The 27,148-nt window shown below is 33.2% G+C and overlaps 1 long non-coding RNA gene across 5 annotated transcripts in view; it reads right to left on the bottom strand.

Annotated features, from left to right (window-relative positions):
* The window catches only part of LOC136036727 (uncharacterized), a 28,946-nt gene extending 3,757 nt beyond the window's left edge, over positions 1–25,189 (bottom strand). Inside the window, exons 1-11 of one of the 5 annotated variants that reach the window (XR_010619773.1) lie at positions 24,468–25,189; positions 23,190–23,306; positions 21,763–21,857; positions 19,501–19,646; positions 16,805–16,958; positions 14,695–14,826; positions 10,830–11,001; positions 10,345–10,516; positions 9,495–9,704; positions 6,370–6,494; positions 1,399–1,455 (exon numbers count right to left, since the gene is read on the bottom strand). This is a non-coding gene — a long non-coding RNA (uncharacterized LOC136036727). Of the gene's footprint in view, positions 1–1,398; positions 1,456–6,369; positions 6,495–9,494; positions 9,705–10,344; positions 10,517–10,829; positions 11,002–14,694; positions 14,827–16,804; positions 16,959–19,500; positions 19,647–21,758; positions 21,858–23,189; positions 23,448–24,467 lie in introns of those variants that run through there. The other 4 variants (XR_010619774.1, XR_010619772.1, XR_010619776.1 and 1 more) reach the window with 4 other exon arrangements.
* Positions 25,190–27,148: the final 1,959 nt, after the last annotated feature.

The following is a 27,148-nucleotide window of genomic DNA, read 5'->3' as shown; positions in this document are numbered from 1 at the left end:
TGTCATGGGGGAACAGAAATTCAATGAAAAGGGCACAGGAAGTTCTATAATTACTATAAAAAACAATGAAAAAATAAACATGGAAAAGTTTTTTCAATTGAAAGTAAGGAGTAGCATTGAAACTTAAAACGAACAGAGATTATTACGCATGTGAGGGGTTCTAAAAATACTTTAGCATAAAGAGCGAGGTATTTAGGAGGAGATAAATACCTCGCTCTTTATGCTATAGTATTTTTAGTAATTTCAACTATTTATTCTACGGCCTTTCGGATTCAAGGGTCATTCTTAAAGAATTGGGACAAAACTTACGATTTAGTGTAAAGAGCGAGGTATTAACGAGGGTACAAACCCCCTCATATACATAATAAAAATTTAAGAATATAAAAGTTTGTTAAGTAAGCTAATTCTTAAGTTATGTATATTTTTTTTTTACTAATAAAAACATTTGTTAAAAATTAAAATTTATAGTTGCCTTTTTATGTAACCGAAAAATTGCAGGGCGACTAGGCTTTCCCCACCCCTTATTTCTCAAAATCGTCTGATCAAAACTAAGAGAAAGCCACTTAGCCAAAAAAGGATTTAATATGCAAATTTCACTTTAATAATTTATGTGTGGAGAGCCAAAATCAAACATGCATTAATTCAAAAACGTTCAGAAATTACATAAAAAAAACTAGTTATTTTAACTGAAAGTAAAGAGCGACATTAAAACTTAAAAAGAACAGAAATTACTCCGTATATGAAATGGGTTGTCCCCTCCGCAATCCCTCGCTCTTTACGCTAAAGTTTGACTCTTTGCCACAATTCTGCTTTGTAAAACAATTAAAAGCTTTAGCGTAAAGAGCGAGGGATTGCGGAGGGGACAACCCATTTCATATACGGAGTAATTTCTGTTCGTTTTAAGTTTTAATGTCGCTCCTTACTTTCAGTTAAAAAAAACTAGTTTTTTTATGTAATTATCAATAAGTCAATTATAAAACACAAAAATAATGCAAACTTGGTATTGTACCAAAAAGGCACTTGTTTTATTTTGTCTTGTATAACGCTTACCATCTCAACCATGGAGATTCAAGGCTTACCATTATAACAATGAAGAGCCAGGGCTTACCACTTCAACCACGAAGAGCCAATTGGAATTAATATACTTGGCTCGTCATAGATGTTAGAACTAATGAATTACAAGGTAGTACCCGACATAGACCATGCCACTAAATTTCATTGCTATAATTTCTTTGTTATTTATAAGTAGTTTTCCCAATTAAGTAAACTTTTTATGATATGCTTTATTAAAAAACAAATTATTCTACAAAAAGTATTATCCATAAAAAATACTTACTAACGCGCTTAAAGGAATTTCAAACAAGCAAAACAGAATTATTAGAAACAAAAAGTACTTACCAACTTTTTTCGATTAACGATTCTACCCGGCTTCTTTCTTCCTTGACTTCCTTTAGCCTGCAATAAATCATCAAGGATTATTCTTAAATCCAAACTTCACCATTTTCATAATTTATTCATGTAATTCAGAAAGAGAAGTAGCTTCATATATCGATCAGTCGGCACTTCCTATAACAAGGTTCATCATATTTGTTCTAATAAGCAAACATTTAAAAATTTGGAGCCTATGAGGTAAAAACAACTATAATAGTATCTGACCGAGACTGCAAAGGGCGTTCCAGCGAAGGGCAAAAAAGGGCACAAAGGGTAGAGAAAACTTGGTTGCGACGATCTAAAGATTTTTGTTTATCGTATATAGAAGAAACGATTAAAATAGGTCTTCTAATCCGAAACGAAAGTTTTTTCGCGCTAAAAAGAGAGGCGATTGTCCTCATGAAATATTCACTTTGTTTTTTTCAGTATTTTCGTTAGGCCTTGCCTAGAGTGAGAGGTAAACAAGGGACTCTTACCTATGGTCTTAGGCAGGTTGAACCAAGAATTTAGAATTGAAACGCGAGACCGTTAATTTCGCCTAAAATCAGAGGCAAACAAGCGTTTAAAGTCAAAATGGGGCGATTCTGCAATGTCAGGTCAGGCAAGGCAATTGATTCAATTTATAAACTTAGACATTTGCTAGACTAATAAAAAAGTTAATTTAATGTTAGTTTAACATCAAGTTGACTGACATTGCAAAGGGGAATAGGAGTCCAAAGCCTACAAGGGCCTCCTATCTACCTCGAATATTATGCAAGTGAACTTGCAATTATAAACTAAGACAGTTGGGCTCACAAAAAATTCAACATTCTGTGCTTGTGTCTTGGGTTTGACTGTCTAGGCTTTTTCACAAGCTCAGGTAGTTTTACCTACAAAAATGCCCAGATAGTCAGTAAAATGGTATTACCCCTGACTAGGCCAAAAACCATTTTTGGTCGTTTCTTCTTTATATTATGGCAGGCCAATGTGGTTTTAGAAATCATCTTTGTGTTTATCAATAATTAGATCTTCTTATGTCTTCCAGATAGCATATAGTAAACAATCAAGAACATTAGTGATGATCAGAAGTTCCACAAACATGTGAGAGAGAGAGAGGCAGGGTGGGGGAGAAAAGGAGGGAATAGAATAAGATGGAGGTGAGAAAGATAAGTAGGAAAGAAAGGAGGTGATTTAATTATTTTGGAGAAGTTAAACTCTATTGTCAAAGTGCTTCGTAGCTGCCAAAGGGCGTTCCGAAAAAGTATTTGCTTAAATGCTTTGTAAAAACAAGTAAGAAATACATTCTTAAATTCAAGAAATACATTTCTTAAATAAACATAAACGATAAAATTTTATAAATATTTTTTTTCAATTTATTAATTTAGAAAATACAAATTTGCAAGAAATATATGTCTTAAATGAAACCCTTTGATTGGCTGCAAACATTTGATCAGGACAAACTGAAACACATCAAGGTGGCAAAAGGGAGATAATTATTTGAAACCCTGCATTTGCGTGTAAATAGCCAAAATATCAGCTAATGTTGACTCATGACATTTTTCAGAGACAGGCTTTATTTTTACAATTTTTGGCCAACTCTTCGGAGAAGAGCAAAAAGGAAAACAAATTTTGCCCTGTTATTTACAACACAATGGTACATTCCATTATGGACAATTTTGTAATGCCAATTATGACATATAGATATTACTGAAATAAATAGAGCAATTGCTGAGAAAGATGAAGAAGCAATTTGAAATAATGTTGAATTAATTATAAAAGTAATTTGGTAGCATCAAACTACAATAACAACATTTGTTTTCTCTTCTAACACAGTAGTTATTAAGTACACAACCACTTCAACTGTTTCAACAGCCACTTTATTGAATAAGCGGCTCAAAGTTTCAAACAGTTCGTGGTAACGAACTGTTGTAAGGAGCGACCCGGCTCAATAGTAACTAAAACTCTAAAAAATGGAATTTTGATACCAATAGATATATCAAAAGAATCGCATTTTAATGCTGGTTTTAAATATATAAGTTTCATCAAGTTTAGTCTTACCCATCAAAAGTTACGAGCCTGAGAAAATTTGCGATATTTTAGAAAATAGGGGGAAACACCCCCTAAAAGTCATAGAATCTTAACGAAAAGCACACCATCAGATTCAGCGTATCAGAGAACCCTATTGTAGAAGTTTCGAGCTCCTATCTACAAAAATGTGCAATTTTGCATTTTTTTGCCAGAAGGCAGATCACGGATGCGTGTTTATTTGTTTTTTTGTTTTTCCCAGGGGTGATCGTATGGACCCAGTTGTCCTAGAATGTTGCAAGAGGGCTCATTCTAACGGAAATGGAAAGTTCTAGTGCCCTTTTTAAGTGACCAAAAAAATTGGAGGGCACCTAGGCCCCCTCCCACGCTAATTATTTTCCCAAAGTCAACGGATCAAAATTCTGAGATAGCCATTTTATTCAGCGTAGTCGAAAAACCTTATAACTATGTCTTTGGGGACGACTTACTCCCCCACAGTCCCCGTGGGAGGGGCAACAAGTTACAAACTTTGACCTGTGCTTACATATAGTAATGGTTATTGGGAAGTATACAGGCGTTTTCAGGAGGATTTTTTTGGTTGGGGGGAGGGGTTGAGAAGAGGGGGATATACTGGGGGAACTTTCCATCGAGAATTTGTCATGGGAAAAGAAAACTTCCATGAAGGGAGAGCAGGATTTACTAGCATTATTTAAAAAAAAAATAAAAAATAAATGTGAAAAAGCTTTTTCAGCTGGAAGTAAGGAACAGCAATAAAACTTAAAACAAACAGAAATTATTACCCATATAAGGGGCTCACCTCCTTATGATACCTAGCTCTTTACGCTAAAGTATTTTTAGTAATTTCAACTATTTATTCTACGGCTTTTGTGATTCAGGGGTCATTCTTAATGAATTGGGATAAAATTTAAGCTTTAGTGTAAAGAGCGAGGTACTGACGATGGGGCGAATCCCCTCGTATATGTAATAAAAACATGAGAATACAAAAGTTCTTTACGTAAGCTAATTTATAAGTTACGTAAATCTTTTACCAATAAAAAGATTCGTAAAAAATTAAAAGTTCTAGTTGCCTTTTTAATTAACCAAAAAATCGGAGGGCAACTAGGCTTCGCCCCAGCTCTTTTTTTCTCAAAATCATTCGATCAAAATTATGAGAAAGCCATTTAGCCCCCCCCCCCCCAAAAAAAATATGCAAATTTCGTTTTGATTATTCCTCTGCGGAGAGCCAAAATCAAAACATGCATTGATTCAAAAACGTTCAGAAATTAAATAAAAAAAACGAGTTTTTTTAACTGAAAGTAAGGAGCGACATTAAAACTTAAAACGCACAGAAATTACTTCGTATATGAAAGAGGCTGCTTCCTCATCAACGCCCCGCTCTTTACGCTAAAGTTTTTTACTGTTTTAAAAAGAAGAATTGAGAGAAAGAGTCAAACTTTAAAGATAATAGATTATTTCGGGACAAGTTTGACTCTTTCTCTCAATTCTTCTTTTTACAACAGTAAAAAACTTTAGCGTAAAGAGCGGGGCGTTGATGAAGAAGCAGCCTCTTTCATATACGAAGTAATTTCTGTGCGTTTTAAGTTTTAATGTCGCTCCTTACTTTCAGTTAAAAAAAACTCGTTTTTTTTATTATTTAATTAAATGCAAACCCGCATAACAGCATCACACAGTAGGAATATGCAAAGTATAACAAGTTTCTATTTTTTATTTTTCTGCTTATTTAATGTTTCCTTTTTTTAAACACTCCTTTCAATAATTATAAAACCTCAGGTTCCTGCGTACAGGTGGTACTACCCTGGTTTCGTATAAATTCCTGACTTTATTGTATTCAACTGCAATAAAAATCCAGTTGCGGAAGAAGATGAAAAAATATATAATATGATAATACGATGCATATATAATAATACGATGATTATATAACAAAATTCGAGGTAATCCTGAAGTGAGACTGACCTTGTATCAGTCATAAATATCAATTTTAACAAAAGTAAACGAAAAATGCATCCGCTTGATCTTAAATTATAAGATTTAATTCAAATATTGAGCAATAGAATTTTGCTTCAATAGCACTGACCTTACACAAGTAATAAAATATAAATTACGACATGATTAAAAAACAATTTAATATGAGTTGAATTATAACATCTAATTTTTAATATATTTAATCTAAAAATTGAGTTATAAAAACTCCACAGTCGCTAATGATTATGAAGAATTAATTAAAATATTTCAAACTAAACTGCAAGCAACGCTGATTTTACTTTCCATTAATTTGTATTTGTATTATACTAATTATATATATATATATATATATATATATATATATATATATATATATATATATATATATATATATATATATATATATATATATATATATATATATATATAGAATTCTCCACTTTGTCTCGAGCACAATTGTCGATTAGTCTTAAAAATAAAAGGTACTTGTATGATAAACCCCCTACCGCTCAATTTGTTCATTCATTGATCCATTATACTACTGGTTTTTTTTTCTTTAGTTTCTTTCACCTTAGTGTAAGACAAGACAAAAAGAAGTGACAGAACAGATGGGAAATATATAATTGGGGCTTTATATTTGTACATTAGGGGAAGGGGAGTTAAGTATTTGGACAATGTGAAATTAGAAAACAATTCTTACTACACAATATGAAGAATAATTGTACTTAACACATTAAGCATGCAGAGCCGCTTCACTCTACCCCACCCCCCCCTAATGTGCAACTATATAGCCCAAATTTTTAAAAGTATTTATGTTTTATCTTACTTTGGTATATTTCATTAAGATTGAGCGTGAAAGAAACATATTAAAAGAATATTAGGTAGGGGTATATCATATAAGTATCAAACAAAATTTTACTGAAATAGTAAGTTAATTGTAACTTTTCTTACTCATGGTACCTTGCTTTTTCTGAAAAAGACCATTTTCAGGGTGATTGATACTTCCTCCAATTGATTCTAACGTATAAACGGACTTATTCTAAATCTTCAGTGATGATAATGGCAACTCATAATTCCTGAAACGAAGTAACTTTTGTTAGTAAAAAGCCAAATAGAACAGCATTATGAAGTTATTTAGAGTTATCAGAATCAATAAAAGCTTCATATATCGATCAGTCGGCACTTCCTATAAGAAGGTTCATCATATTTATAATGTACAACACACATACTATTACTTCTACGAACAACTCATTTCAGCACCAAGCCATCGGAGGCCATCATAGCCGAGCACACTCCTCCGCCCCAAATTCGTTCAAAGATTCACTCTTTACTCCCTCCCACGAAGTGCTAGTGCCTTTTCATCCTTTCTCCTGACCTCTTCCGAGCCCAATTGGAGACGACCTCCTTTTTATTTGGCTAAAAAAGGATTGCCAAAAAGCAATCTATTATCCTTCAACCCTAGAAAACCCAAGAAGAGGAATGAACCATATTTTTGGGGCAAGTTTATTGTTTAATATTCAGTCAGTCTAACCACATTATTACCTAGCCACATCATTACAACCCAGTTTTTTATTATAACCCTAAAGAGTGAGATATAACCAGATTTTTGGCCAGTCAAAAGAATACCTGAAACTATATTATTAGACAATTCCTCAAGAAAGCAACAAGCAAAACGCCTAGAAAAGATCTAGCGCCAGGTTCAGACAACATCTAGCATCATACTGAAGTATAAACTTTCCCATTCTTCAAAACTTTTTTAGACTGTAAAACAACATGCGCCTTGGGTATTCTAATTTTTAAATTTTCAACACATCCACAACCTTTATTAATAATGTTCCCTGGGTAAACAAAGCCATTCCCCCCTTTTATTTCCCGAGGCCTATTTATCAGCTCTTTATCCTCATTTATTTCTAACCTTTGCAACTTACCCATGACTTCCCAATAAGATGTAGTATAAATATGAACAACATATTATACACCATTATGAATAATATGTTGAATAATATGAGGTATATGATGTTTTAGGTGACTTTAAATAATGATTCACAATGAATTATATGGTTAAATAGTGTAAACTCTGCACTGTAAATTTTGTTGTCGAAAATACCGTTAAAGCGCCAGCAATAATGAAATAAAATATTTTTGCCTCTTAGACGTTAGGTTCATACTTTGGCCTAGGTGTATTAGTATATTCATACCAAAGTCTTCCCTATTAAAACTAATATATAAATACCCTATAATAATATAATAATACTATGATATGATACTTTAATATAATAAAATAATGTAATATTGCAATAATATTAAATACTATAAAAATTAGAAGTAATATAATATAAAACATAATAATATAAATATCCTATAATAATATAAATAAATGTATCAATACTCTATATACATTTAATTATTTACATTTGACCACGGTTAACTTAACATCCATAAAAACTTAACATTAACAATATGTTGATTTTCAATGATAATTACACCTTCAATATAAAACCTTCCAGAAAAACTTAACCTTCTTAAGCTGTTTAGTGTGTTTTTACCTTAGTTTATGCTGACTTCTTAGCCATGTTTTTTATTTAACTGCATGTTTTTTATTAACTACCCCTCCCAGAAAGTTCACATTTCCTTTAAATCTTTCTTTAAGACATCCTCCCGGAGGACCTGCTTTCTGTTTAGCCCTAGATGGTTGGCCGAAAAGAACAAAATTCGGCAATCTGTATTGCTTCATCCACAAAACTTGTCATTTTTAGCATTTTAAGCTTTTTTTTTTTTTTTTTTTTTTTTTTTTTTTTTTTTTTTTTTTTTTTTTTTTTTTTTTTTTTTATACTTAATTTGACTCCTGCTATTACCAATAATTGCATTGCAGCATGTGACAATTTTCAAGCAAGCATATTCAAACAATCCGATTTCTCTTTTACTGTTTTAGGTACGAGGTATTTAGGTCACGTTTAATTTTTCAAGGGTGAAGGGCCTTTTCTCAGCAAAAAAGATTTATTCATTTTTCTCGCTTCTTTTCTTCGTCCTAGCCGAGTAGTTAAAACACTAGATTTGAAATCTTTTATCCGCGAGGACAGGGATTCGTGTCCTGGGTCACTGGTTATTTAATTGAGAACAGGGGTCAAAGGCGTGACTCTGTAAGATTAGCCAGAGTCGACCCAGCTCTAAATGGGTACCTGAATAAATCTGGGGAAGGTACACATGAAGGGTGTGGGGAAGCATAGGATGGTTGACCTCCAGCCCCCATTGTCCTACTTGGCTGAATAACCAGGGAACGGACATCAGTACTGCCGAGTTTCCCTGCTGTGTGAACCTATGGTTAATCTTAGGATCCTACTTATTAGCCCTTATTGGGGCAACTTGAAGAAAACCCCCATTGCCCATACTGGGTTGAATAACCATGGAACGGACATCAGTACCGCAAGTTTCTCTGCTGTGTAAACCTACGGTTAATCTTAGGATCCTAATTATTAGCCCATATTGGGGCAACTTAAAGAATATACTACTTCAGATCCACCTGTATTACAAGAAAACAAATTCCACAGAATTGTTTTTCTTCCATCCAAGACTCAGCTCTCTGACTAAACAAATGAATTAGATAATAACGGCCCTTCTAATCAATTAATTATTAAAAGTGAATTCTGATATAAAGAAAGAATGTGCGAGATGACGAAAAATCTTTTGGAACAAATCAATAATAAGCCTCAATATTGAAAAAAAAGTTTCGAACTACATATTTAGCACGCTTTTTTAACGTAATTATAAGAGGTGCCAATTCGAAACAAGTCATTTCAAACAGAGTAGCTAGGTAATATTATAGTGATAAATGTAATACTGTACCAGTATAAAAAATATTTTTACTAGGAATTCATTACAATTCCTAACTTTAATTAGACTACCATGCTACCACCATAATTACAAAGAAGTGCATAGAGGCGCGAAAGAAGTGCAAGGTACATACTACATCATGTACCGCCAGTCCGTTCATAATTATAAAGATTCTTTGAACTAACTTAAACCCAAAGATCTGGTTACAATACTCAGCCAAAAAATTAAAAACTAAAAAAATTTACTCTTAAATTCAAAAATACTTCTTCTCTGCTTTAAACGGCTATAAAACACAATCATCTGCAAGTTAAAGATCGTAGACGGCTAATGATTCAAATGGTCTCTCGCAGCGTATGTCCCAGCTACACGACACAGTTCTTCGTAGTCTAAAAACAGGAAACTGATGCCAAATGATTCAAACCATAGGAGATAATATTTGGATACACAGGCAACATCTTAAAGAGAAAAAAAAATAGTCAACCTAACGAGATTTAACTAAGATCTTTTCTAGCCTCGCAACAATCATCAGAGACGAATATGAAATCAATGGCACTGAAAGCATAGAGAACAATAGGCATTTGTTCAACTTCCAGAACTCAGGCCTCGCAACAATCATCAGAGACGAATATGAAATCAATGGCACTGAAAGCATAGAGAACAATAGGCATTTGTTCAACTTCCAGAACTCAGGCGCAAATTACTTCATCATTTATATTTAAAAAATTTAACAACAAATAAATTCAGTTCAACAAATAATGTTTTAGGCTTTCGAGATTTATTGAATGAAAATGATGAAAAATAACAAGTTCTGTTTCTGGACTCTAAAATATAAAATAATATGAATATAATATAAAAGAATTATATAAATAATATAAAAGAACAATAAAAATAATATCACTCATAAACAACCAAATTCCATAAATTTTACATGAGTTATAAAATCGAATACACAATAAGGGTCCACTGGACTTCCAAATATGACCAGCGGGCAGCCTTAGCTCTTAACTAGGATGTGGAATTTTAGCAGAACAACTCATTGCTGAGTATTTAGTTATAATATTCAACAAAATAAATAAAAAACATAAAAACACTTACTTTGAGACACAAAATGCCTTTTTCTCTTCTACTTTTGACAATTCGCAGCAACTTCACGGCAGCACATTCCCAAATGCGCAACACAACTGTATATAATCTCAACATCGCTGGCGGACCCGTTGCTCAAATAATTCAACACAAAGGGGATAACATTTGGGTATACAGACAACACCTAAAGAAAAAAAAATATGCTGATTTAACGAGATTTATACAGCAGTATTTTCTACCCTTGTAACACAAATCAGAGACGAATATGAAATCAATGGCACTGAAAGTATAGAGAACAATAGGCATTTGTTCAACTTCCAGAACTCGAATATGAGTTATAAAATCGAATACACGTTAAGGGTCCACTGGACTTCCAAATATGACCAGCGGGCAGCCTTAGCTCCTAACTAGGATGTGGAATTTTAGCAGAACAACTCATTGCTGAGTATTTAGTTATAATATTCAACAAAATAAATAAAAAACATAAAAACACTTACTTTGAGACACAAAATGCCTTTTTCTCTTCTACTTTTGACAATTCGCAGCAACTTCACGGCAGCACATTCCCAAATGCGCAACACAACTGTATATAATCTCAACATCGCTGGCGGACCCGTTGCTCAAATAATTCAACACAAAGGGGATAACATTTGGGTATACAGACAACACCTAAAGAAAAAAATATATGCTGATTTAACGAGATTTATACAGCAGTATTTTCTACCCTTGTAACCCAAATCAGAGACGAATATGAAATCAATGGCACTGAAAGCATACAGAACAATAGGCATTTGTTCAACTTCCAGAACTCAGGCGCAAATTACTTCATCATTTATAATATTTCAATTAATTTATTTCATTTATTCATTTATTTCAATTAATCATTTATTCATTATTAATTAATCATTTAATTAATCATTCATTAGTATTAATTAATCAATTCATTTAATTAATTAATCATTCATTAAAATTAATCATTTAATCATTTAATTATTCATTTATTTCAATTAACTGTCAAACAAATGACCCGTAAGGTTGTTCTACTTAAAGTTCACATCCCAGACTGATGTTTAATGTTATTTATTTTATTTTCTTTACTAACTAAAAACTTCTTTCTTACGTCATGCACACCACATTTATTTTGTAATTACTACTAAAAAGAAAGTTAGAAAAGAAAGAATTGCAATCTTGGCTATGTCACGGATACGTCTCACGGATACTAGGAATGACATTCCGACTGATGACGAGATTTTTTTTTTATATCCAAACATGCCGATTTGTGCCTCTCCCTCAATCGCACTATCTGTCTTGGCTTTTTCTACAAATGGCTAGATGCCAACAATTTCTTGATTCTAATTCAAACTTAATATATATATATATATATATATATATATATATTATATATATATATATATATATCTATATTATATATATTATTATATAATATATATATATATATATATATATACGCATTATTCTGAGATGTTTCTCAATGTAGTTTGTGCTGAGGATCTGTCCTTTTCAGAGTTTTTTATCTCTCTTTGTTGTTTAAGGATCTGATTCTTCAAAAATTCAGCATCATGAAACGTGATTCAGTTTTTTGAAAATGAATGAACTAGAATGGTCCAGAATAACATTTTCCGGCGGGTAAAAGTGCATTAACTGGAATAGTTAACATTTAGTTCCGTGTTCGATTATGTCAAAATGGATATCACATGATGACATGATCACATGATGATTGTTTTTTTTAATCATTGTTATAAAATTTTTCTTGGATGTTGAGAGGGTTTCTTAAACTGCAAACAAATTGTTTTCCCCAGCACTGTTTGCTCTACTATAACAACAACTATGTAAGATAATCAATTTCCTCACTGGTTGATTCTTTCAGACGGATAAACTACAAATAAAGCTTAGATTTCTTGGAAGTCAACAAAGGATCAGAAAGGCAGATTTGTTTTTGTGCTTTCTTTGCCACAATGAACGAAAAGAAAAGCTAACATTCATTAAGAGCTCTGAAAAGCTACTTGAAACGCTGTAAACAACTGGGGATACGAAATACAGAAGATGCTTATTGAAGCATCAAAAGAGAGCTTTTCGTTGAGAAATCCAAAATGACACGCCACCTGTCATCGCCAGCTTTTGTATGCCTTTAGAAAAGAATCTTCAGTTCCAGAGCAATCTACAAGCTCTGGAAATGTCAACACAACCAGAAAAAATGCTCGTTTAGAGGCAGCATATGTTTCCTTCTCATACAAAACTAGTTGCTTGTTTTGATGTAAATCAGGGAGTAATAAAAAAGCCTTTCTTAAGCTCAATGTAGAAACGTTTTCTCGCAGTGAATTTATTGTGTTGAGAACAAATAAGTGGAGCACTTTCAGAAATATTCAGCAGAGTTAGTAGGATTGATTTAATGGCAACTGAGGCAAAATACCACAAAAAGTGCATTGACAAATTTATGGCTACAAAGCCAAAATGTGATAATTTGCCTGATTTGAACGAAACACTATTCAACCAGTTCCTAAAGAGGATTTGAGTCCCAATTTAAGGAAAAATCAATGTCAACAGCATTACGTAACACTCACTATTAGTGGTATCAATTACAATAGGCTGTGTGATAACTGTTGAAGGTTTTTACAAAATGCATCACTTAAAAGAGAAAAAACGTCTTCTTTTCAAATCTAAAATACTAGCACCCCCCCCCCTCTCTGAGTATACATCGCCTATATTCATAATCAGCGTTATCGTTTTCCGTCGTCACACCTTCTACTGCTAACTGATCACCTACTAGTCACATTTCAGCAAGTGACTAGACCTGGCTAGCTTCCACTTGCAAAGTATGGAGCGGAGACAAGGACCCTAAAATCCAATCACAAGCACCAACTACAAAGAGACAAGTGATTTGCAATATCTCTCGGTACTAGAGGCTGGGTAAATCATTAATTGTGGACAATTACTTTTTATTTGTTGGAGTCTAGTTACTGGTCCTTCAGTAGGGTGGCTCTCAAGGTCGGGTAGTAGACCACGATGAGCTGGGGAATTCATACAATTTAGTCCAACTCGATAAGTAAACTCATGTCGCCGACTATACCGGATGCCAAGCTGAACACGCATACTCAAGAGAAGAAGAATAAAGTACACAAGCAAGAAATATAACACCTGAAAAAAATGAAAAAAGAAAAATTTGCCCTGAAAGATTATCTGGATCATTAGATCCCTGAATACATGAAACTGTCTTCAACTGATTTTAGCGGTGACTTCAAACTATTTGTTTAACTATTAAATATCTATATCAAATGTAATCTCATTGGCAACGAAGTTTTTCATTTAATTAATGAGAATACGACAAAATTGTTTCTTCAGCACATGATAGCAAAACAGGGTTTTCCGTTGGCTGATTCTTTTAGAGTTTTGTCCAAGTAAATGGACAACAGGTGTAAATGAAAATTAAAAAGATGCTTTAGGATATACACTGTACTTCCATAATGGATCCATTTACGGATTTTCTTGGGTAGAGCTAAGTAAGTCATTCCCAATAGTAAAATAAAATCAGACTAAAATTTGAAAGGCCATCCAAAACCATCCAAGAGGCTTCTCGAACTCTTAGGAAATCGGAAGAATTTAAAAGGTTTAAATATTAATCACTAATCTCCTTTCCTCCTCAGCAACGTTTTCAGTCTATTCCAGTAATAAAGGTGCTTTGGAAAGATATCTCCTTTTTTATTGCAGAAACATCTTTTCTGTGTGTCAAAAAAAAGACAATATTCCTAGGCTTACTGACACAAAAGGAAGAGGTAGGGAAGGGGAGCACCCTGAATGCCAGCAGGGAATATCCCAGGCGGAGTTGGCAAGCTCTATACGGATTTTTGTTCATACTAAGATTTCAATGGGAGTATTTCTCGTTTTTGTATTTTAAATTCGTGCCAAAGGGCAGATCATTTCACATGCTTACTGCCATAAATGGGAGAGCTAGAGGGAATGGATAAACCTGAATGCCAACAGGATATTCCCCAGGGAGATGGGCAAGTAATACACGCGAGTTTGTTTTTACCAAGATTTAAATTGGAGTAAAAATAGTGACTCTCATAAGACGGAAGTAACTCTCACTTTCCTATTTTAAACTCAACAAAAGGGTGCATGTCGGATAATATCCACATGCTTACCGACTCAAAAGAAAGAGTTGAAGGGGTGGAGCATCCTGAAAGCCAGCAATCCCCGTCACCGGGGGACGGGGCAAGTGCTACAGGGAACTTTGTTCTTACCAAGGTTTAACTAGGAATAACTGTCATTTTCCAATTTTATCTCGTACCAAAGGGTACTCTTCTGATTCTTCCGCTTTAATACAAGAAGGACAAACAAACTCACCCTTGGTTAAACCTTCTTTCGGATTGGTAGCTTCCCCAACCAAAAAAACTCTTCAATTATTTACAGCCAGTTTACGTTGCATATGGATCCTACTGAATAACTAAAGAATCTGGTAGACATAGCTTATAACTACTGAAACAAAACATCCCTCATTTACATGAATGACAAAGCAGACCGAAACATGTATTTCTTAGCACTTATCAGAATAAACACAAGCTTCATTTATCGATCAGTCGGCACTTCCTATAAGAAGGTTCATCATTTATTTTTCAAACATTGTAACACAAGAAGAAAAAAATATCTAAAGTTCAGTAAAAAAAAATATTCAAGAATTCAATTTTGCCTCTAAAAAATAATGACACAACTATGGTTCATTCAGAAGGTATTGAACTTCAACACATAACTTTTTAGGGACAGTAAAAAAAGGGGGGAAAAGATATTTAATCGTTTTTGTTGAAGTATAGCAGTCCTTAGGAGAGTGGAAATAAAATCTGACTGTTTGTTTGAACCGGTCAATTAAAAGCTTATAAAACCACATTTGTCTTATAAAATTAGGAAAAATTGAAATTTCAGCATTTAATAAAGAGAAAAACCTGATGCATTTATACAGTTTGTGGTAGTAGCGGGGACCAAACTTAAGAATAAGAAAAACAGGTAAAAAATCAACAAAAAAGTAAGTCAAAAACAATCCATCCTTCTCACTGGGAAATTTTTTATGCGAAATTATAAACATACGAATTTAGAATCTGTCTAGGAATCTGAACAATTAAAAAAATGTAGATCAAATATTCTAGAACAGAGGATAAAGGAAGATGTAGAAGAGGAATATAGCCTTTATTAAATTCTTATGTTTCGCAAAATTGACTGTGAGCTATGGCGGCAAAGTTGCCATCCCTCAGTTAAACATCACAAGTTAAGATTTATTTTATCTCCAGCCTTTTACTTTCAGTAATTTTCTTTTTTTGCGGTGGCCAAGATGATTTTCTTTGTTGAGTTTCAGGTTTCTACATATATGATTTTTTTTTTCCTTCAGTAGGTCTTGTTCTTTACCTGGTACAGAGTTTACTGTTCTTTCTTGAGTCTATACTCTCTACAATTGTTTTTACCTACAATAATTTGTGCACCTTTTTTGTTATTGATATTTTAGTCTCTAAAGTCTTTTTTTACCTGCCGTAATTTTACTTTTTGGTGTTGCCAAGATTTTTTTTTTCGTCTCTAGTTTCAACAGACATTTTTACTTAGAATAATTTTTGCTTTATAGTCGGTGCTAAGATGAGTCTCCTTTTTGAGATTTTAGTCACGAACACTTTTTTTTGTTACATTGCCCTACATTTGTTTTTGCCAAATTGGCGATTCTTATTTGAGTTTCTAAAGTCTGCAATCATTTTATCTCAAATATTACCAAAAATTTAATTAAATTTTAAATTAAAAGTCAAAAATTAAAAGTAATTTTATCAAAATTTAACTCAAAGCAAAAAGAAATTCATCTACTCTTGCAAGGTTATCTGTGTCTTACATTTGGGTTATTTGTAGAAAATACTAAACGCAAACATGATTTAAACGTAAAAAGCCAAAAGTCAACTAGTCCTGGCAACTTATCCCATCCAGAACGATATTTATTTCAAGGTCTCTCAAATGCAACAAATAGCAAAGCTGCATTTCATAAAAAAAAACAAGACAAAACGGGCGAACAATAAGAAATAAGGGGGGAAACGAGAGGAAAAGAAAGCATAAAAGCAGAAAAATTTAAATAAGAGCATCTTTAAAGGATGGTGGAAAGGTTGTCCATGGTAAAAAAAAGCAAGTATAATAGAGGTGTTCAATAATAAAGAGAATGATGTTTATCGTTACTTTTCAGTAAGAGCATGGATTAGTGAATAAATCGGACCTTTGAAGATACTAAACAAGGCTGAAAAATTAATAAAAATAGACCTTATAGAAGATACTAGTCAAAGTAGACCTGGCATAGCAAAGGCAAATGATTTCACTCTTTTAGGTGAGATCAGCAGTTTTAAGGAAGAAAGAATAATAACTAATAATGAAGAATGAATAATAATGAATGATAACGAATAATAACTAATAATGAAGAATGAATGAATAATGAACTTACACTCAGGATATGTAAATAGTCCTGAGACAGCAAAAAACAATCCATTTGATTTCACCAAATGGTATTTGCGGACCATTCCAGTCGGGACAACGAATGATCATTGAAAACAAAATGTTGTGCCCCCAATCGAAGCCGGTGGTAATACATGTAATAACTGAAATGAATCATACTTTGTTAATATAAGCCAAGAAACAAATAGAAAAGACCAATATTTGATAATAAATAATCAGGAACAATAAGAGCTTCATATATCGATCAGTCGGCACTTCCTATTACAAGGTTCATCATGTTCATTTCAAATTCGTCGACTCATATATTTAAGAATTTGGAACTCAAGAAGTAAAAAAAGTTAAACAAAGGTGAGCCAGACTAAAAGACATATTTCTTCAGGGAGCTCTTTAATGCGATATGAGCATTTCTTTATATGTAGCTTTAGTTCCTCTAATGACTTCTAGAGCACTAAGTGAGTTACCAAGCACATTTGAGGCGTTTATTTATATAATAGAATAGTTTTATTCATACAAGCGATTATAGCTTAGAATGAACATTCCAACTGAATGGCGCTAGTACTTACAAAGAAAAACGAAAAAAGGAAACAACATGAGACTATCATAGGCACCGCAATAGCGCTGCCTAAGTAAAGAGCGATGTGGCCGTACTGTATTCTTTTTTTCTAGACATGGGCACTTCCTATCGATGGAGTTGTCATAGAAACTTCAAAAGGATCTCATTCAATTGGAAATTGAAAGGGCTAATGCCCTTTCTAATAGTCGAAAGAAGAATAAATAGCAAAACAGAAGAAATAGAAAAATAGAAGAATTTTGAACTCAAGAAATAATCAAATTAAACGAAGGTGAGCAAGAATAAAGGATGCATTTCTTCAGGGAGCTGCTTTAATGCGATCTGAACTTTTCTTTATATTTAGCTTTAGGTCCTCTAATGGCTTCTAGGGCACAAAGTGTTTCACCAAGTACATTTGACGCGTTTATTTATATAATAGAATAGTTTTATTTATACAAGCAATCACAGTTTAGAATGAAAATCCCAACTAAATGGCGCTAGTACTTACACCGAAAAAAGAAGAAAAAACACGAGACTATCATAGGCAGCGCAATAGCGCTGTCTAAGTAAAGAACGATGTGCAGATAATGTGTTTTCTTTTTTTTTGTTGTTTGGAACAGGGCTCTTCATATCGAAGGAGTTGTCGTAGAAACTTCAAAAGAGCTAATTCGATTGGACATTGAAAGAGTGCCCTTTGCCCTTTTTAAGAGTAGAAAGGTATTGGAGGGCAACTAACCCCCCCCCCCCTACCACGCCCACCATTTCCCTAAACACATTCAATCAAAATCTTGAGATAGCCCTCTGGTTCAAAGTAGTTGAAAGATCCGTAAATTATGTTTTTGAGGATGACAGCCCCCACAGTCCTCAGAGCAAACGTTGTAAGTTATGCCTTGGGGCAGTGAAGGTTTATATAGAAAGGGTGATGGTATAAACTTTCGAGGGAGCACATTGGATTGATAATTAGAAGTTCTAGTGCCCTTTTAACATTCAAAGTGATTAGAAGGTAGATGCCCCCCCAAACCCCGTATTTTCCCGAAATGCATTTGATAGAAATTTTAAGATGACCTTTTGTTGTCGTAGGAACTTCGAGACAGCTCAGTCGATTGAAAATTGAAAGGACCAATGTCCTTTTTAATAGTCGAAAGTAATACCCTTGAGTAGGTAAAATATTGATGAGGGCAGTGTAAGCTGAGGCTAAAGATGAGGCAATTTCTAGGTTGGTCTGATTAAGGAACAACATATTTAAGTGTTTCAGCTCACCTGTAGCACATGTAGCATATAGATTTCAGACTCTTCAGACCAACCCAACTTTTTGTTTGTATTTTTAACGTTGTGATTCTTAGTGATGGCTCATGTTTTGGTAGATTCTATTATCAAAGCCTGATGATGGTACAACAAAAGACAGGTGAAAATTTTAATTAAGAGCACAAAGGACATCCAAATAAAAACATGTTTTGCCTCCTGGACTCATTTTGAGATCTTCTCTTACCTAAAACCCGCAGCTTTCGAAAAAAAAATTTTCTCAAAATTATTAAGTGTAACACATTTTCGTCAGCGTTGCCACACTGAATCTTGGAAATAATAAACAAAACCAATCACGTAAATGTTTGCTGATTTTTCTCCCGCGTTCTTTATTTAAATCCAGCGCCTGCTACTACCAAACACCGCATAAGTGAATACGGAGGTATATTTCTTTCAAAATTGATTTCCCAATTTTACAAAATATAAGTTTGTGTTAATTCTCGTAAAATAAATTTAAATAATCAGATTTCATTCTCAATGTCCTTGGTACATAAAAATTGCAGCATATCTTGGCATCAACGTTGCCAAAAATTGTAGCATATCTTGGCATCATCATTGTTGGCAACAACAAATCATTGTTGGCAACAACGTTTGGCAACGTTGCCAAAAATTGCAGCATATCTTGGCATCAACGTTGCCAAAAATTGTAGCATATCTTGGCATCATCATTGTTGGCAACAACGTTTGGCAACGTTGCCAAAAAATTGCAGCATATCTTGGCATCAACGTTGCCAAAAATTGCAGCATATCTTGGCATCAACCGTGTTGGCAACAATGATTTTCAGCACGTGTCCGATCTGTTTGGTTTCATAAACAAGTTTATCTAAACTCACCCATCGCCAAGTGCCTTTCTAGGTAGGTAGATTGCCTAATGTAAGAAACTTCCTTTCATTCAGTTCAACTTGTGTACATATCTGAAGAGTTGATTTATCACTGGATTTTCCCAAAACATAAAATAATCTGGTGTTATTAATTCATCCTGCAAATAAATACAATATAATGATTAAAGTAACAAAACAAATTAAAATTACATTTTTTTCTTTAATTATCAGAGCGTAGAAAAGCTTCATTTATCGATCAGTCGGCACTTCCTATAAGAAAGCTCATCATTTATGTTTTAATTGCTGCAACCGTAGAACAAAATATTGAGAATTTGTGAGCTCTGGGGAGCTGAGGAGGGAACAGCCACTTTCATATCCGAAGTAATTTCTGTTCGTTTTAAGTTTTAATGTCACTCCTTACTTTCAATTAAAAAAACTTGTTTTTTTATACATGGAAAGCCTTGGTGGGCTTTTGTACCTCGTATGGTGGAAGGCCATGATCTTCTTTTAGCGAAGTCATCATTGCTTTACGTTTAAATTGCTCATGAAAATAGAAAAATATTCTAAAACAATACAAAGGCAAATAGTATTTTACTCAAATGAGCTTCATTTATCCATAATGAAGGTAAGAGATGAGATAAGGCTTTATTTGACAAATGACTATCAAAGGCTATAAACGGCCAAATTTATCTTTCAAATAAAAACATAGATGGAAGCACAAACGGATAGACAAAATTCAAATCACAGGAGAGATAAAAAAGAGAAACAATAATATGAACAATGGGTGGGTGGGGGGTATTAAATCAAGTGATTAAAGGCATTTAACTGAAAGAGAATGGTACTTCTTCAGTGCCTATCAGCACGGGTACAAATTGCCGAATTTAAACTCCCTCAATGGACTGCAACTTTTGGTGGGAGGGCACTCACTGAGGTAATACTAGCCAAAAGCCTTTGATCGAAAAAACAAAATTTACACTTTTTAATGACATAAGTTTCTCTAAAACTAAATATATGTATCTCCAGCACAAACGAGAGAAGTTACAAGGTATTTCTAAGATTTCAGGGAAAGTAGATGTCGGCTTTTAGTTTTCTACTGTTTTTTCGGATCACTTATTCAATCTCTGCAAGCTATGGTAAGACAACCCCATCGGTTCTAATTAGTTTGGCCACAAAAACTAAAAAAGTTTGTGATGGATAAGTTAGGCTGATTCTTTATGGTAATAAATTTCCTTAAATAGATATTCAAGTACCCAAAACCCAACAACTTGATGAAAATTTTCCCTAATATTACGTAAGAAACTCAGTGCTCATAAAAACAAAACAAAATCTAACCTTTCGAACTGAACTTGACAAGAGGAGAAAATATTGTGTTTCTTTTATTAGGTATTATTATCATTTTTGGAAAGATATTGCTGTGAGTACTAATTATTAATTTTTTAATTTGAGGAATTCGAGTTAAAGGGATGTTTTGTTGAGTTTATTGTAATCAGATGAGGGTTCGAAGCGTCCTGGCTTTATCATTGAGCAAGGGCAAACAATAAGAACGGATGTAAATTGTGCCCTCTGGGAAGCCATTACTCCTAGGAGAATGGCTTTCATACTTCATGAATTGTTGGTTGACGTTGACTAGACGTTGTGTGACATTTGTATTTAATAATTTTATTTCGTTAATATTTTTATAAGATAATGGTTCAAATTAGAGGCTGAAAACAATAAAGACTGTCTGTATTCAGAGTTACTTAATATCATGCGTCACAAAGTACGCAATGCATAGACCCGTTTCAGCCGGGTTAGACCATTTATTCCAAAGTACAGTGGAAAGTTTCAATTAATATTATATGATCTTTTGAACATATTTAAAATACTCGAGATAATACTTCACTTGAAAACATCCATGAGAAGCTATAATGACCCGATTTCATATTTCGCGCAATCAAAAGACCAAAAAAACAAAACCGGCAACAAAGCCAACGGCATACATATTTAAATAGGAACAAATTTTACCTTCTTTGTATGAAACCTGGAAAGTAAGAATTATTACGATTATTTTTGTTGTATTGTGTTCATGTGTATGTGTTGTTTTTTATATATATAAGATAGGCTAGGTGGATAATCATGAGTTGTTATATTTAGATATTTATTTATAAGATATAAATCATTACATGAATTTGCAGCATAAGTCTTTAGGACTTTCTTTTTGCTGCAATAATTTATTAGTGTTGTCATTCTTTTTTATGTTTATAATGTGGATAAAAATAAAACCTACCTACCTACCTAAGATACAATTTTCAATAAATTTCAGCATACGGCGTCAGTAAAATTGACGATTAGTCTTCGAACCAATGAAACCAGACGACACAGAGTAATAACTGAAATAAATTTAAACTTGCTAACAAAACCAAAGAAACAAATAAAAAATACTGAATTTAATAATGATAGCATCAGAGTTAACAAAGCTTCATATATCGATCAGTCGGCACTTCCTATAACAAGGTTCATCATTTTTGTATTAATAAGTAAACGTCTAGAAATTTCGAGCCCAGGAGGTACAAACAACTATAGCCCTGTCTGACCGAGACTAAAAGGACGCTCCTACTATCATAACGGCCAGAAAAAACTTGCTTGCGATGATCTAAATAATTTTATCTATAAATACTGAGCTCATCTGATTTCTTCCAGATCGCATAGTTTATTCGGATCGCTAATTCAATCTCTACAAGCTATGGTAAGACAACCCGATCAGTTCTAATTAGTTTGGCCACACCAACTAACAAAGTTTACAATGGATAAGTTCGGCTGATTCTTAATGGTACCAAATTTCCTTAGTCAGATATTCAAGCACCCAAAACCCAACAACTTGATCAAAATTTTCCCCTAATATTACGTATGAAACCAAGAAAGGAAAAGATAGTTGAAAAAACGAGGATTTCGTCAGCCAGTAGCAAAGTATGAAGACGAAAAACGAGCAAATATTTCGACAAGGACCTCCGCCAAGTCGTTCTCAGTGCTCATAAAAACAAAACAAAATCTAACCCTTCGAACTGAGCTTGATAAGAGGAGAAAATATTGGGTATCTTTTTTTAGGTATTATTATCATTTCTGGAAAGATATTGATGTGAATACTAGATATGAACTTTTTACTTTCAGGGATTCGAGTTAAAGGGATGTTTTGTTGAGTTTATTGTAATCAGATGAGGGTTTGAAGCGTCCCGGCTTAATCATTGAGCAAAGGCCAACAATAAGAAGATATGTAAATTGTGCCCTCTGGGAAGCCATTACTCCAGGAGAATGGCTTTCATACTTCATGAATTGTTGGTTAACGTTGACTAGACGTTGTGTGACATTTGTATTTAATAATTTTATTTCGTTAATATTTTTATAAGATAATGGTTCAAATTAGAGGCTGAAAACCATAAAGACAGTCTGTATTCAGAGTTACTTGATATTTTGCGTCACGAAGTACGCAATGCATAAACCCGTTTCAGCCAGGTTAGATCATTTATTCCATAGTACGGCGGAAGGTTTCAATAAACATTATATGATCTTATGAATACATTTAAATACTCGAGTCAAGTCTTCACTTGAAAACATTAATGAGAAGCTATAATGACTCGGTTTCATATTTCGCGCCATCAAAAGAGCAAGAAAAAAACGACAACAAAGCAAAGAGGCATACATTTTTAAATAGGAACACATTTTACCTTCTTTGTATGAAACCTAGAAAGTAAGACACCATCTTCAATAGATTTCCGTATACGGCGTCAGTAAAATTGACGATTAGCCTTCGAACCAATGAAACCAGAGATGACCAGTAATAACTGAAACGAATTGAAACTTGCTAACAAAACCAAAAGAAATAAATGGAAAACACTGATATTTCATAATGATAGCATCAGAGTTAACAAAGCTTCATATATCGATCAGTCGGCACTTCCTATAACAAGGTTCATCATATTTGTTCTAATAAGCAAACGTTTAGAAATTTGGAGCCCAGGAGGTACAAACAGCTATTGCCCTGTCTAACCGAGACTAATGGACTCCTACTATCATAAAGGGCAGAACAAACTTGCTTGCGACGATCTGAAACTTAGCTCATCTAATTTCTTCCAGATCGCATAGGGAACAATCAAGGACACAAACTTTTTTTTCAAGCCCCCCTCCCCCCCATCCAACAAGTATTTTAAATTTAAATTAAGCTTGTCGTCATTACTCATATTTATGTTTACTAAAATAAAGAGAGTCAAACTTAGAAAATGTATAAATACTTAATCCGAATAAGATAAATACTTAATCCAAGCTTGAAATATGGCTGTGAAACCTTTGATGCCGTAAATTCTAAACGAATATGCCTAATTAGCGTAAATAATATGTTTATTTATTAGCCTCTGATGTCATAAATTCTAAACGAATATGCCAAATTAGCGTCAATAATATGTTTATTATTGTAACATATTATATAATGTTATTATTATTATATGTTTATTTATTAGCCTCTGATGTCGCAAATTCTAGACGAATTAGCCAAATTAGCCTCAATAATATGTTTATTATTCTAACATGTTATATAACATATTATATAATATGTTATTTAGTGAAATAAAAAGTGTCATTAGTGAAATAAACACATAAATTTGACATTTATTTTCATTTTTAAAAATAAAAAACGGATTTTGGTCCGTGTTCCCAAATGAGAACTCAGACCAAAATCTGAACCTGGAGCCAAAACATAAAATTGACGATCATAACTTCAATCCTATTTATTTTATGAGGGCATGAACTTGACCAGAAATCGTTAATAGATTTATTGATTTTGATTAACAGAAAAATACTAAAAGCGTTTCCTGACCATCACCAAAAAGATCCTTAGAGAGTACTCGAACTCTAAATCAGGATTATTTTTTTTACAATCCTGCAATGAGTAAGAGATGTCTGAAAATAGCAACTTTAAACAAACAGAGAATAAGAACAAATATACTAACCATATTTTTAAAATACATCGAGGCCACGCTTCATCACTTTCATGGCTGAATAGCTGACTTCTACGAATAGCTTCGTTGGTAGTTCCAGACTTTGTTTAACCTGAAACTTGGAAACTTCCCTCCCTTAATTATTGACACATTTTCTGCATCCTCAATTTGGTAGCTTATAACTGACCGTTCCTTAGCTTCAGTTTGTTCAGGGGAGGGGAGGACTAGTCATTCATGTTTGAAATCTTTATTTTCGATTCTTCTTCCATAGACGATTTTTTTTGCAACATTCGTTTTTCTGTCTTCTTTATGCTTCTTTCATTTGATGCCAACAATGGCTGATGATTGTTACTAGAGACTTAACAATTTCCCCGTGCAGACCAATGACCCAAGAGGTGTAGAAATCTTCTGATTCTTTACCTTCGAATGGGAACATTATGTGCAGTTGGAGGCAAATCTTCCGACACTTCCCTTGTCCCTCTAGATTTCCCCAGACATACATTTGGAGTTGGGTCATATATTATTTCATTGTCCACTTATTCAGCAGATTACAAGGATGTTTGATTAAGATTGAAAGACCAAAATTGATATTACCGAGTCTTTGATTGAAATGTCGGAATATTTTTTATTATTATTAATATTATTACCTTAAACCATTCTATGGAAAGTTCTTTCGGAGAAAATTGCGAACTTCAAAATTATACATTTCTAATTTTATTAAAACGGTTTTTTTAAGTAAACCAAACTTTTTACCATGGAACGACAAGAACAGATTTTTCTACTGTGATCCAAAACAGAAACGAACGGAAGTTTCGTCAATACAAAGACCTTTTCCATTGAATAGATCTCAAATTCGACTATCGAAATGAAATTCCAACGAAAGTTTGTACGTTCGAAGCAGAAACGGATCTGATTCTCGTCCATATAATTATCTTTTTTCATTAAATGGTCGTGAAATTCTACATTTTTAATAAATTTTGGTAAAAACATTTTCGATATTTTTTTTTTTTTACATTGGACGGACGTCAAATTCGAATATCGAAAGGCAATTTCGGATCCATTCATCCCCTAGTATTATCCTAACCTTTCATAAATCCACATGTCTTTGAATCTTCTAACTCTTTTCAGTATGTAATCTCCCTCTGGATCCCTTTGTACACATACTTTGTGCCATGCTGCTTAATTATTTTACATAATAATACCATACTAGGGAATTGGCCTGTTACCAAGTACTGACCGTATTACATAATTAAGTGCCATACAAGATATATATTTATATAGAAAAGAGACTGTGAGCATATACTCAGTCATTATTTTACCTAGTATATACCATTCTAGGCAATTGGCTTGTTGCCTAATATTACCATTCTAGCTAATTAGGGGCCATATCAAATATATTACTGTACGAAAGAGAATGAGCATACTACTTTATGCGCCATACAAGGTAATTATTTAGACCCTGTCTTAACATGGGTGCGAAAAATTCCTGATAAAGTAGCAGCCTGACAAAGAACGTGTAAAGCAGAAATTTTGTCCATTTTAAGCAGGTCAGTAGAATGAAAAAAGTCAACATCTATGCAAATAAGGATAACCAACTTTTTTTGACCTGTGCACCCTCTAGTAACAAAATTTTCAAAAAAAATCTAAGAATTATTTGTTGATATTATATAAAAGAAAATAATCATAAATCCAGTCTTTCCAACTCGTGCATCTTTGCTAACCATCGCCCCCTATCGGCGAAGATCAAATGCTCAGGCTCTTTTACAATAAATTTACAGTTAATAGCGAAGACAAAAAATAGTATAAAAAAAAATGTTTAAAAATTCTTAAATTAAAAAAAAAGAAAAAATGAAAAAATGCTTTAAAGCAGCAAATAAAAAAAGATGATTCCCAGAGAAATGGTAAAAAAAAGTAGGTACATAAGAGGAAAATAGATTCCCTTAAGAACTAAAAAAAGCAGGTAGAAACAGGAAAAAAGATTAGCTAAGAAATGGAAAAGAAAATAGGTACATAACAGGAAAACAGATTCCCTTAAGAATTATAAAGAAACAGGTAGAAAAAAGAAAAAGGATCAGCTAAAAAATGGTTAAAAAAACTAGGTACATAAAAGGAAAATATATTCCCTTAAGAATCATGAAAAAAAGCAGGTAGAAATAAGATAAAAGATCATCTAAGAAATGGTAAAAAAAAAGCACATAACAGGAAAATAGATTCCTTTAAGAATTACGAAAAAGCAGGCAGAAACAAGAAAAGGGATTAGCTAAGAAATGGTAAAAAAAAGTAGGTACATAACAGGAAAATATATTCCCTCAAGAATTATAAAAAAAGCAAGCAGAAACAAGAAGTGATTTCATAAGAAATGGTAAAAAAAGATTAGGCAAATAACAGGAAAATAGATTCCCTGAAAAATTTATAACAAAAAGAAGATTGAAATTAGAAAAAGGATTCCCTTAGACATGGAAAAAGGAGTAGGAAGTAACAGGAAAAAGGAAAAAAATAAGGCACCTAAGAGGAAAATAGATTCCCTAAGTATTTATAACAAAAAAGAGATAGAAACAAGAAAAAGGATTGCCGAAGACAAGGTATAAAAAAGGAGGAAGTAACAAGAAAAAGGAAAAAAAGAAGGTAGCTAAGAGAAAAATAGACTCCCTAAGAATAAAAAAAAACAGGCAGCTAACAGGAAAAAGGATTCC

The sequence above is a fragment of the Artemia franciscana genome, chromosome 15 (genome assembly GCF_032884065.1).
Source record: "Artemia franciscana chromosome 15, ASM3288406v1, whole genome shotgun sequence".
Classification (NCBI taxonomy): Eukaryota; Metazoa; Arthropoda; class Branchiopoda; order Anostraca; family Artemiidae; genus Artemia; species Artemia franciscana.
The sequence above is the reverse complement of the archived record's forward strand: the minus strand, read 5'-3'. Positions and strand labels throughout refer to the sequence as shown.